The sequence below is a fragment of the Salvelinus alpinus genome, chromosome 27 (genome assembly GCF_045679555.1).
Source record: "Salvelinus alpinus chromosome 27, SLU_Salpinus.1, whole genome shotgun sequence".
Classification (NCBI taxonomy): Eukaryota; Metazoa; Chordata; class Actinopteri; order Salmoniformes; family Salmonidae; genus Salvelinus; species Salvelinus alpinus.
Window position 1 is genome coordinate 24,068,785 of NC_092112.1, and position 13,325 is coordinate 24,082,109.

The 13,325-nt window shown below is 41.7% G+C and overlaps 1 protein-coding gene across 1 annotated transcript in view; it reads left to right on the plus strand.

The window, feature by feature from the left end:
• Positions 1 to 13,325, plus strand: part of LOC139556200 (heparan sulfate glucosamine 3-O-sulfotransferase 5-like) — a 94,949-nt gene that overhangs the window by 70,527 nt on the left and 11,097 nt on the right. The gene's annotated exons all lie outside the window — the stretch shown is intronic.

The window sequence follows — 13,325 nt, forward strand, 5'->3', positions numbered from 1 at the left end:
TGTGACAAACAGGGAGTAGCCTAGCAGCCAGTAGCCCTGAGACCCTACTCTGTGAGGCTGTTGGGGGGCAGGCAGGACCAGAGACTAGGGCGGGTTGGGGTGGGGATAGGGGGTGCTGGGAGTCTTCCCTGGCTTGTCTATCAACACTGGCCCACTCAGGTGTTCTACTATGATCTCAGACGACCATCCATGGACTCCACTGAGACCAACTGCAGCACTGATCTATTTTACCACCCGGCCACAGCATGATGTCCTGAGAATTAGAACAGCAGCGTAGCGGTGTACACATAATTAGCAGAACACAGCAGGCACCTTAATAAGTCAACAAGATTTTATGCAGTATCACTGTCTATAAGCACATGCTACAGTACACTAATATGAGTGCTTTATTATAGGGTGCAATAGTCTATATTGAAATGACTGTTATTATGTAGCCTGTGGATATTAAACATTTACTCGATGTAGCATATAATGATCTCCATGCTATTTGCAATTGCAGAGGACGCATTGTGGTAAAAAAAAAACATTGTATTTTGAAGCCTATGCTGTACTTCAGAACTCATGTCAGTCAAAATTAATGTAGGAAACAAATATTCTGCCCTCTATCTCTGATTTGCATACAATAAATATTTGAGAGGTAAGAATGCTCGGAGACAGTTAAAGACATGCTCTGGAACTTTTTCGACTAGTAAGTAATTTTTAAACCTCCCGCTTTGGGCTGGATGTGTCAATGTGTAGTCCAGACATGCGTAATCTATGAGCAGAATTACTGGCTTACCTCAATTAGCCATGGAATCCTTAGTTTGAAAGCAACTATTTACTAGGGCCAGGACGATACTAGTATTGTGATACTCGTTAGTATCGTGGCAAGGAAACAAAACAAGAAGTGGATTTGACTTCTTTAGGAAAACAGCCCTATTGTTGGAAACAAACATCATTATATTGTCATCCAGTTACATACAGCAGGTTTTTAAAGTACCAAAGAGAGAAAAATATTGTGATACTGGTATCGTAACATCCCTACTGTTTACTGGAAGCTATGCGGTGCTATTTTCCCTACAACCCCCCCCCCCCCCCCCCCCCACACACACACACACACATGGACTAGCCCCCTAGCAATTTGAGTTCCAGCCAATGAGATTCAGCCCCTCTCCATTTCAGTGACAGCTAGCAAGATGCACAAATAGCAGAGCGAGAGAGGGAGCAATGACATGGTGCACATGTCTGCACAAATGTGATGTAGTACGCAATTTTCGGGGACCACTTTTGGCTTGTGAACGTTACTTTCTGAACTACTGGCTAAAAAGTATACAAAAGGTCAGGAGCATAGATGAGAGAAAATGTAAAATGACTGAGTAAAAGGTTATTTATCCGAGAACTGAAATATCAGAGTGCCTTATTATGGATATCCATGCTTTGATGTAAAAAAATCAACACAAGAGACTACCAGATTTAAGACTAGAATCCCATACATTAATGTCAATTCCTTGTGTTGTCTGTTAAACTGCATATTGGCTCAGAGTTGGACAGAGCAAGATTTTTTGTAAAACTGAGGAACTAAAAATAAATGCATCTTGTCATAAACTTGCTTCCAGAATCTAGTAAAATTGTCAAGGTGAAAGTGATTCCTTCTCAAAATGTGTATTGATGCTGCTGTTCAATTTATTTGTATACAATTCCATTTCTCTCTCGAAGGACCTGCCTGCTTACAAATGCATAACAAATATGTCAGTCTTCGTTTCCCTCTGTCACTAGTAGCTGTACACTCTCTACTCTGTATTGTTCAAACTTTTCTCTTTGTCAAGTCCATCAAAGGGAATATCTCAGAGGCTCATCTTGGTTTATTTAGGTCACATTGTGTGAGTCTGCTGCTCGATTGCCTTCTGAGACTATTGTGCTCCTAACTTCGTTTATAGACTATATATACAGTGCCTTCAGAAAGTATTCATACCCCTTGACATAATCCACATTTTGTTGTGTTACAGCCTGAACTCAAAATTGATTAAATATATATATTTTTTATGTCACCCATCTACACACAATACTCCATAATGACAGTGAAAGTGAAAACATGTTTTTAGAAATTCTCACACATTTATTGAAAATGTAATACAGAAATATAAAATGTATATAAGTATTCACACTCGAGTCAATACTTTGTAGAAGCCCCTTTGGCAGCGACTACAGCTTTGAGTAGTCTTGGGTAAGTCTGTATCAGCAGTAATCAACAGTAATCTTCAAGGCTGAGTTGTCCTTATGTTCGGCCCTGATCTGGCTATGCTATATGGCTGTGGGCTACACTAGTTCATTTAGCAGACAAGATTTGTTTAGAATTCTGTGGCATTATTTGTATTATTTTATATTATGAAGAATAAAACTGAACATAGCTAAATAAAATAGAAAGGATATTTTCTCCAAGCAATTTGAAGAAGTGTGCACATGCGGCTATTCTGTGCTGAGCGGTTAACAAAGAAACAGGTACTCCTATATGCTTAACTTTGAGTTATTTATGTAACTTTATTTGTGAAACAAATGTTTGGCTATATGTTTAGATTTTTTATACATTCTAAGGCTGCATGATGCGACTCTAATGATGATTTTTTTTAAGTTGCATGAAGGGCATGAGCTCTGCTTTGTTTTTTTTTGCGCAGGCTGTACACACTTCATCAGTCTTTCATTCACAATTTAACAAGCACTTGATAATGCCTCAAATTCCCTTTGTGTGGCCGTAATGCCCCCTAAAAAATGCATGCCTTTTGCGGCCAGTGTTGTGTCCTTGGGCTGAATATAATAATTATAATTCCCAGTGGTGTAAAGTTCTTAAGAATACTTTAAAGTACTACTTACCCTCTAACGAGTCACAACCCCGGATCCGGGATCCCCCCCATCAATAAAGCTGACTAGCATAGCCTAGCCTAAAGCCACAGGGATATCATATAATCAAATGTTCATGAAATCACAAGTCCAAGACACCAAATGAAAGATACAGATCTTGTGAATCCAGCCATTATTTCCGATTTTTTAAATGTTTTACAGGGAAGACACAATATGTAAATCTATTAGCTAACCACGATAGCAAAAGACACAACTTTTTTTTCTCCACCATTTTTTTCCTGCATGGGCAGCTATCACAATTTCGACTAAATAAAGATATATATAGCCACTAACCAAGAAACAACTTCATAAGATGACAGTCTGATAACATATTTATGGTATAGCATATGTTTTTTTTGAAAAATGTGCATATTTCAGGTATAAATCACAGTTCTACATTGCAGCTGCAATCTGAAATAGCGTTGGAAGCAGCCGGAATAATTACAGAGACCGACGTCAATTACCAAAATACTCATCCTAAAACATTTCTGAAAAATACACAGCATACAGCAAATGAAAGCCCAACATCTTGTGAATCCAGCCATCATTTCTGATTTTTAAAATGTTTTACAGGGAAGACACAATATGTAAATCTATTAGCTAACCACGTTAGCAAAAGACACCACTTTTTTTACTCCACCAGTTTTTTACTCCATCAGTAGCTATCACTAATTCGACTAAATAAAGATATATATAGCCACTAACCAAGAAACAACTTCATAAGATGACAGTCTGATAACATATTTATGGTATAGCATATGTTTTTTTTGAAAAATGTGCATTTTTCAGGTATAAATCACAGTTTACCATTGCAGCCACTATCACAAAACTCACCCAAAGCGACTAGAATAACTACAGAGAGCAACGTGTATTACCTAATTACTCATCTTAAAACATTTCTGAAAAATACACAGTGTACAGCAAATGAAAGCCCAACATCTTGTGAATCCAGACAATATTTCAGATTTTCTAAGTGTTTTACAGCGAAAACACAATATATCGTTATATTACCATACCACATGAGCTAACATCACCCCAGCATTGATTCAAGGCAAAAAGCGCGATAACGTTATCACCACCAAAATATATTAATTTTTTCACTAACCTTCTCAGAATTCTTCAGATGACAGTCCTGTAACATCATATTACACAATGCATATAGAGTTTGTTCGAAAATGTGCATATTTAGCATCACAAATCGTGGTTATGCTATGTAATCAGTCAAAACATGGCATGCATTCTGGCCGGCGCCATCTTGGAAGGGCACCTAAGTTTACGATTATTTATCGATTAGATTGACAAAAAAAATACAGGTTGGACAGCTAATGAAAGATGCATTGGTTATTAATGCAACCGCTGATTTAGATTTTTAAAATTAACGTTACTAGACATACAGTGTGCGTTACAGCCAGACTAGTGCCGCAATATTGGCCGAAAAATGCGTTTACATTTTTCCACATAAATACGGAATAAAATCATAAATAGTTCTTACTTTTGGACGAGCTTCCATCAGAATCTTGGGCAAGGTGTCCTTTTGTCCAAAATAATCGTTGCTTTGTTGTAAAACGTCCACTTCAACTTCGGAACTAGCAGCTAACAGTAGCTACGTGGCACACACATGTCCATATCCTCAAACGCAATACTACGAAAATTCCGAAAATAGCAATATACTCGCATAAACTGATATAAATCGGTTTCAAATAACTTTGTTATGATGTTTCTAACACCTATACCGAATTAAATTACAGACGGACATATCTAAGGCCGATAACTGAGCGTTTCAAAATGCTATCCTGGGGTCTTGCGTTGCGTAATGGCGGAAGTCGAAAAGAGAGCGCACCTCGTTCCTTGCCCTTTTATAAGCTCTGAGAAATACGTAGAAACACAATTCCACTTCTCATTGGTTACTGACATCCAGGGGAAGGCGGGTGCAGTTCATTTCGATCCATAGGGCACACACAGAGCTTTAAACTGATCCGAGATCAGAGCCTAGTTTTCAGACCTTCGCATGTCCTGTCATGATTTTCGCTGTAGAAAGAGTTCTGGTTCACCCACAGACATAATTCAAACGGTTTAAGAAACTAGAGATTGTTTTCTATCCAATAGTAATAATAATATGCATATTGTACGAGCAAGAATTGAGTACGAGGCAGTTTAATTTGGAGACGCAAAATGTCGAAGTTGAAACAGCACCCCCTGTAGTGACAAGAAGTTAAGTATTTTTTGGGGGTATCTGTACTTTACTATTTATATTTTTGACTACTTTTACTTTTACTCCACTACAATCCTAAAGAAAATATCGTACTTTATACTCCATACATTTTCCCTGACTCGTTACATTTTGAATGCTTAGCAGGACAGGAAAATGGTTAAATTCACACACTTATCAAGAGAACACTTGGTCATCCCTACTGCCTCTGGCCTGGCGGACTCACTAAACACAAATGCATCTTTTGTTGGAGTGTGCCTGGCAATCTGTACATTTTACAAACAAGAAAATGGTGCCGTCTGCTTTGTTTAATATAAGGAATTTAAAATGATTTATACTTTTACTTTTTATTTTGAAACTTAAGTATATTTTTTAAATTACATTTAGACTTTTAGTCAAGTAGTATTTTAGTGGCTGACTTTCACTTTTACTTGAGTAACTTTCTATTAAGGTACCTATACTTTTACTCAAGTATGTCAATTGGGTACTTTTCCCACCACTGATAATTCCCTTCTCCCGGCTGCATGCTCCAAAGCACCTCTCACTCACGTGGCTCTCCATCAAGTGATCAGGTCTTTCTCACAGGCTACAAGTGAAGACAGACATCTGGGACGCAACTGCGTGTGTCCTTAACCAATTCTGAGGCGCATGAAGATATTGGAAGAACTGTCCACATTTACTTTTCGTCAAGATGAGTAGGCCTAACAAACAGCAAAAATGAAAATGATATTTTAATATTGTCACCCATCAGACTATTCTTGATTTAAAATTGTCTTTACATATACTAAATCATATATGTGTGAAATTTGTTTTGATTTAGAATGGACCATTATCATGCACCTGTCTCGAAACAGGGACAGCGGAAAAAAGTGCATGTCATCTATGCACTTAAATAGCGAATGGGGGATTATTTTCCAATGGTTCATTTCCATATAGGCTATACTCCTGTTGTAAAGAGAAGCAATGTGCTTAATATTAGGAAAGTTGAGAAATACATAGATTAGGCCTAGCCTATAAGAAAGCTGATGGGATCCTCCTTTGTTTTATAGAGGCCATCACATTTCTCACGCAATTGCATAGCCTATAGAAATGTTGCGCAACATGAGCTCATGGGGTCTCATGAAATGTTTGATTACATTTTTGATTACATTTGCATTGATGTCAGAGTGATTAGAGGGACAATAGAGGGCTGAGTACCAGGCAGTTAGCAAGTTTGGTAGGCTACTAATGACCATCAGCAGCATCAGAGCTTGGAGAAGCCTAATCACCGTGACTAAACGGTCACATGGAATTTGACTGCCGCCATGACTCATGACCGCTGGTGTGGTGGTAATATGGTCACTAACAGCTCTCTCCAATCAAGTTGTAGCGACATCTCAAGGATGATCATAGGAAATTGGATGCACCTGAGCACAAATTGGATTGTCATAGCATAGCGGTGTGAATATTTATGTAAATTCGATATTTTTGCATTTCATTCTCAATACATTTGAAAAGATGTTTGTGCTGTTGTTATGGGGTATTTTGTGTAAAGGTGTAGTACAAAAATCTATTTAATCCTTTTTGAATTCAGGCTGTAACACAACAAAATGTACAATAAGTCAAGGGGTACGAATACTTTCTGATGGCAATGTAATACTAAAGTACAGTCAGAAGAATACTGGCCACCCCTTTGGAAATCAAATCAAATCAAATCAAATCAAATTTTATTAGTCACATACACATGGTTAGCAGATGTTAATGCGAGTGTAGCGAAATGCTTGTGCTTCTAGTTCCGACAATGCAGTAATAACCAACAAGTAATCTAACCTAACAATTCCACAACTACTACCTTATACACACACACAAGTGTAAAGGGATAAAGAATATGTACATAAAGATATATGAATGAGTGGTGGTACAGAACGGCATAGGCAAGATGCAGTAGATGGTATAGAGTACGGTATATACATATGAGATGAGTACTGTAGGGTATGTAAACATAAAGTGGCATAGTTTAAAGTGGCTAGTGGTACATGTATTACATAAAGATGGCAAGATGCAGTAGATGATATAGAGTACAGTATATACATATGAGATGGGTAATGTAGGGTATGTAAACATTATATTAAGTGGCATTGTTTAAAGTGGCTAGTGGTACATTTTTACATAATTTCCATCAATTCCCATTTTTAAAGTGGCTGGAGTTGAGTCAGTATGTTGGCAGCGGCCGCTAAATGTTAGTGGTGGCTGTTTAACAGTGTGATGGCCTTGAGATAGAAGCTGTTTTTCAGTCTCTCGGTCCCTGCTTTGATGCACCTGTACTGACCTCGCCTTCTGGATGATAGCGGGGTGAACAGGCAGTGGCTTGGGTGGTTGTTGTCCTTGATGATCTTTATGGCCTTCCTGTGACATCGGGTGGTGTAGGTGTCCTGGAGGGCAGGTAGTTTGCCCCCGGTGATGCGTTCTGCAGACCTCACTACCCTCTGGAGAGCCTTACGGTTGTGGGCGGAGCAGTTGCCGTACCAGGCGGTGATACAGCCCGACAGGATGCTCTCGATTGTGCATCTGTAGAAGTTTGTGAGTGCTTTTGGTGACAAGCCGAATTTCTTCAGCCTCCTGAGGTTGAAGAGGCGCTGCTGCGCCTTCTTCACAACGCTGTCTGTGTGGGTGGACCAATTCAGTTTGTCCGTGATGTGTACACCGAGGAACTTAAAACTTTCCACCTTCTCCACTACTGTCCCGTCGATGTGGATAGGGGGGTGCTCCCTCTGCTGTTTCCTGAAGTCCACAATCATCTCCTTTGTTTTGTTGACGTTGAGTGTGAGGTTATTTTCCTGACACCACACTCCGAGGGCCCTCACCTCCTCCCTGTAGGCCGTCTCGTCGTTGTTGGTAATCAAGCCTACCACTGTAGTGTCATCCGCAAACTTGATGATTGAGTTGGAGGCGTGCATGGCCACGCAGTCGTGGGTGAACAGGGAGTACAGGAGAGGGCTCAGAACGCACCCTTGTGGGGCCCCAGTGTTGAGGATCAGCGGGGTGGAGATGTTGTTACCTACCCTCACCACCTGGGGGCGGCCCGTCAGGAAGTCCAGGACCCAGTTGCACAGGGCGGGGTCGAGACCCAGGGTCTCGAGCTTGATGACGAGTTTGGAGGGTACTATGGTGTTAAATGCTGAGCTGTAATCGATGAACAGCATTCTCACATGGGTATTCCTCTTGTCCAGATGGGTTAGGGCAGTGTGCAGTGTGGTTGCGATTGCGTCGTCTGTGGACCTATTGGGTCGGTAAGCAAATTGGAGTGGGTCTAGGGTGTCCGGTAGGGTGGAGGTGATATGGTCCTTGACTAGTCTCTCAAAGCACTTCATGATGACGGAAGTGAGTGCTACGGGGCGGTAGTCGTTTAGCTCAGTTACCTTAGCTTTCTTGGGAACAGGAACAATGGTGGCCCTCTTGAAGCATGTGGGAACAGCAGACTGGGATAAGGATTGATTGAATATGTCCGTAAACACACCAGCCAGCTGGTCTGCGCATGCTCTGAGGACGCGGCTGGGAATGCCGTCTGGGCCTGCAGCCTTGCGAGGGTTAACACGTTTAAATGTTTTACTCACCTCGGTGGCAGTGAAGGAGAGCCCGCAGGTTTTGGTAGGGGGCCGTGTCAGTGGCACTGTATTGTCCTCAAAGCGGGCAAAAAAGTTGTTTAGCCTGTCTGGGAGCAAGACATCCTGGTCCGCGACGGGGCTGGTTTTCTTTTTGTAATCCGTGATTGACTGTAGACCCTGCCACATACCTCTTATGTCTGAGCTGTTGAATTGCGACTCGATTTTGTCTCTGTACTGGGACTTAGCCTGTTTGATTGCCTTGCGGAGAGAATAGCTACACTGTTTGTATTCGGTCATGCTTCCGGTCACCTTGCCCTGGTTAAAAGCAGTGGTTCGCGCTTTCAGTTTCACGCGAATGCTGCCGTCAATCCACGGTTTCTGGTTTGGGAATGTTTTAATCGTTGCTGTGGGTACGACATCGTCAATGCACTTCCTAATGAACTCGCTCACCGAATCAGCATATTCGTCAATATTGTTGTTGGACGCAATGCGGAACATATTCCAATCCGCGTGATCGAAGCAGTCTTGAAGCGTGGATTCAGATTGGTCGGACCAGCGTTGAACAGACCTGAGCGCGGGAGCTTGTTGTTTTAGTTTCTGTTTGTAGGCTGGAATCAACAAAATGGAGTCGTGGTCAGCTTTTCCGAAAGGGGGGCGGGGGAGGGCCTTATATGCGTCGCGGAAATTAGTATAACAATGATCTAGGGTTTTTCCAGCCCTGGTAGCACAATCGATATGCTGATAGAATTTAGGGAGTTTTGTTTTTAGATTAGCCTTGTTAAAATCCCCAGCTACGATGAATGCAGCCTCAGGGTGTGTGGTTTCCAGTTTACAAAGAGTCAGATAAAGTTCGTTCAGGGCCATCGATGTGTCTGCTTGGGGGGGAATATATACGGCTGTGATTATGATCGAAGAGAATTCCCTTGGTAGATAATGCGGTCGACATTTGATTGTGAGGAGTTCTAGATCAGGTGAACAGAATGACTTGAGTTCCTGTGTGTTGTTATGATGATCACACCACGTCTCGTTAATCATAAGGCATACCCCCCCGCCCCTCTTCTTACCAGAAAGATGTTTGTTTCTGTCGGCGCGATGCATGAAGAAACCAGCTGGCTGCACCGACTCCGTTAGCGTCTCTTGAGTTAGCCATGTTTCCGTGAAGCAGAGCACGTTGCAATCCCTGATGTCTCTCTGGAATGCTACCCGTGCTCGGATTTCATCAACCTTATTGTCAAGAGACTGGACATTGGCGAGTAGTATGCTAGGGAGTGGAGCGCGATGTGCCCGTCTCCGAAGCCTGACCAGGAGACCGCCTCGTTTGCCCCTTTTACGGCGTCGCACAGGGTCGCCGGCTGGGATCAGATCCATTGTATTGGGTGGAAGGCAAAACACTGGATCCGTTTCGGGAAAGTCATATTCCTGGTAGGAACGATGATGAGTTGACGTTAATCGTATATTCAGTAGTTCCTCCCGACTGTATGTAATGAAACCTAAGATTACCTGGGGTACCGATGTAAGAAATAACACATAAAAAACGTGTTCCTCAAAGTTTCTGCCTACGTGCCTGCCTTCTTGGGAATTGTTCCTAGTGTTACAATCTGGCTCAAGATTGTAACTAACAATGGGAAACCACACACTGAGTAAAGGAATAACAAAATGAATGTATTCCATAAATAAAGTAAACACTTACAAAAATAATCAACTGAGGCATGGTCAGTAAATTAAATGTCAACTGCCGAAGCCACAACCAAAGGTATGCATGGAGAGAGGGATTATTTTGCTGAGTATGGGGGGGACTTTATGTCACAGCTGAGTTTTCACAGGTGTGCCCCATCAGCACTGACGACCCTCCCAGCTCCGCCCACCAATCTCTTGCAGGAAGTAAGCACAGCAAAACCCAGAAGGCAGAGCAGGGAGGGGCCGTCACACTAGGCACTGTGCTTCTGCCTCTGCATTGCTTGCTCTTTGAGGTTTTAGACTGGGCATCTGTAAAGAACTTTTATATTTGATAAAATACATTTCATAATAAAGTGTTGACTGTTTATGTTGACACTGGGGATTCATAGAGAAACCGCATATGGCCAGTGCACAACTCTTCTTAGCTCTTGATGACCAAAATGTAAATATAACATGTCCTGATAAGCGCAAACAAGATCATGTTGCAGAGGTTCACAACATGGGTCAAGAAAACTTGTCTGAAAGGCAATTTACGATACATTACTCTACTCTAAAACTAATTGGACCACAAGTCTCTCAGACATCTTTGCAGTGCTAAAATAAGTCAGGGTTCATCCTGTGAAAGAGGCAATTAATTCAGACACGATTAGACTAACACTGTGGATTCAACAGTCTGAGTGAATAGAAGGAATTGAAATACATCAGTATTTGGTAAGACTATTAGAGATATGGGGGTAGCAGGGGAATGTTTCCCACAGATTTCCTACAATTGAGTCAAATGTAGGTCATCTGTCCCTGACCATAACGTAGTAGAGGATAGGAAAGAATGGACACCCTGGAATTCTAAGGGTGTACATTAAGTGTACTCTAAAGTAGGTTGGGACATCAAAAAACAGTACATTGATTTTGAGAGAGTCAACTTCAGCATTGTAAGTAGGAGCATTGTTCTGCAAATGACACCCTCTATAAACCAAAGAGCCATTAAAATGAAAGCTCTCCCCAGGAGATCTGTGAATCGCTCCCCAGCCCTCTCAAAGATACCACCTGTAATGAAAAACATTTCATTTCCAAATGGGAATCCACAAACAAGGGGACTGAACTGGCCCTCTGGCTAAATGGGTTTATTCTCCTATATTGTTAGACTGATAAAATAGCAATTGCTTGGCTAGAGTCCCTTTAGAGGCCAGGCAAGGCAATATGACTTATTTTGTAGTTACAGCGAGAGTCAAAAGCCCACTCGACATGCCTGTTATGTGTTATATTAAATCAAATGAAATGCTATTCGTCACATGCTTTGTAAACAACAAGTGTAGACTAACAGTGAAATGCTTCCTACAGTGCAGAGCACAACATGTGGCACGACAACACCCCTTCCCTACAATGCAGAGTAAAAAAAAATTGAGAAATAATAGGAAAGTAATAACACATAATAATATAAGTAATAATAAATACACAACGAGTAACGATAACTTGGTTATATACATGGGGTAGCAGTAGCGAGTCGATGTGCAGTGGCACGGGGCAATTGAGGTAGATATGTACATCTTACTAGGAATAAAGTGACTAGGCGACAGAATAGATAATAAACAGAGCTTGATGGGAGAGGGCAGTGTGGAGTGCAATAGAGGAGTGCAATGGAGATTGCATCATCTGTGGATCTGCTGGAATGGTATGCGGATTTGAGTGGGTCCAGGGTGGGTCCAGGGATGATGGTGTTGATGTGAGCCATGACCAGCCTTTCAAAGCATTTCATGGCAACAGATGTGAGTGCTATAGGGCGATGTAATCACGCCCTCCGTAGCCGATGCGAGTAAGACCTTTAAGATGGTAATCTGGCCTTGTGGCCTTGTGAATGTTAACCTGTTTAAAGGTCTTACTCATATCGGCTACGGAGAGCGTGATTACACAGTCGTCCGGATCATCTGCTGCTCTCATGCATGGTTCAGTGTTGCTTGCCTCGAAACAAGCGTAGAAGGCATTTAGTTCATCTGGTAGGCCCCGTCACTGGGCAGCTCGCGGATGGGTTTGCTTTGGTAATCCGTGATAGTTTGCAAGCCCTGCTACATCCAACGGGCTTCCTCATATTGTATTTGGAAGATCTAAGCCGGCTATTCCCAACCTTGGGTATGCGCAATGCCGCTGGAGGTACGCCAAATAAAAATGTGATTCACATATTCAAATAATCCGTTTAGATTTTCCAATGGGGCTATACATTTTGGGTGTATATTTTTTTTCGCCTTAGTAGCCTCGTTTCACTGCCAAAAATAAAATTAAACCATCTAGTGTTCAGCAAAATAACAACACAATGTCAAATATAGGTAGCCTAATCAAATAATGAACATCCTATCACATTAACCGTTACTCTCTCGCGGGAAACGTTCACTCTTGCGCAGATATTTAGAAACGAAACATGCCAATTTGAAAAATAAGCCACGGCAGTTTTTGGAGCGAGAATTAAGATGACTTTCGAGTAGTAAGACCTGTATAAAAGCAACAGGTACCATGAATAAGAAGGGGCTAGAAGCGTCTTATATGGTGAGCTACCGAGTGGCTAGGACAGGCGAGGCCCATACTATTGTGGATAACTTAATTATTCCTGCTGCCGTTGATATGGCTGGGATAATGCTGGGGGAAAAGGCCAAAAAACTATACAGACAATGCCTTCATCAAACAACACTGTTTCACGACACATCAGTGACATGGCAGGAGATGTTTTGAAACAATTACTGCTTTGCATACAAGCCAGTGAATTCAATGCGTTACAGCTGGATGAGTCAACAGACGTGGAGGGCCTGGCACAGCTCCTGGTATATGTCCGTTACGTTTAAGGGGGAGGTCAATTAATGAAGACATCCTCTTCTGCAAACCACTGGAAACCGGGACAACAGGAGAGGATATTTTTAAAGTACTGGACAGCTTTGTGACATCAAATGGACTTTGGTGGTCAAGATGTGTTGGTATCTGTACTGATGGCGCAAAAG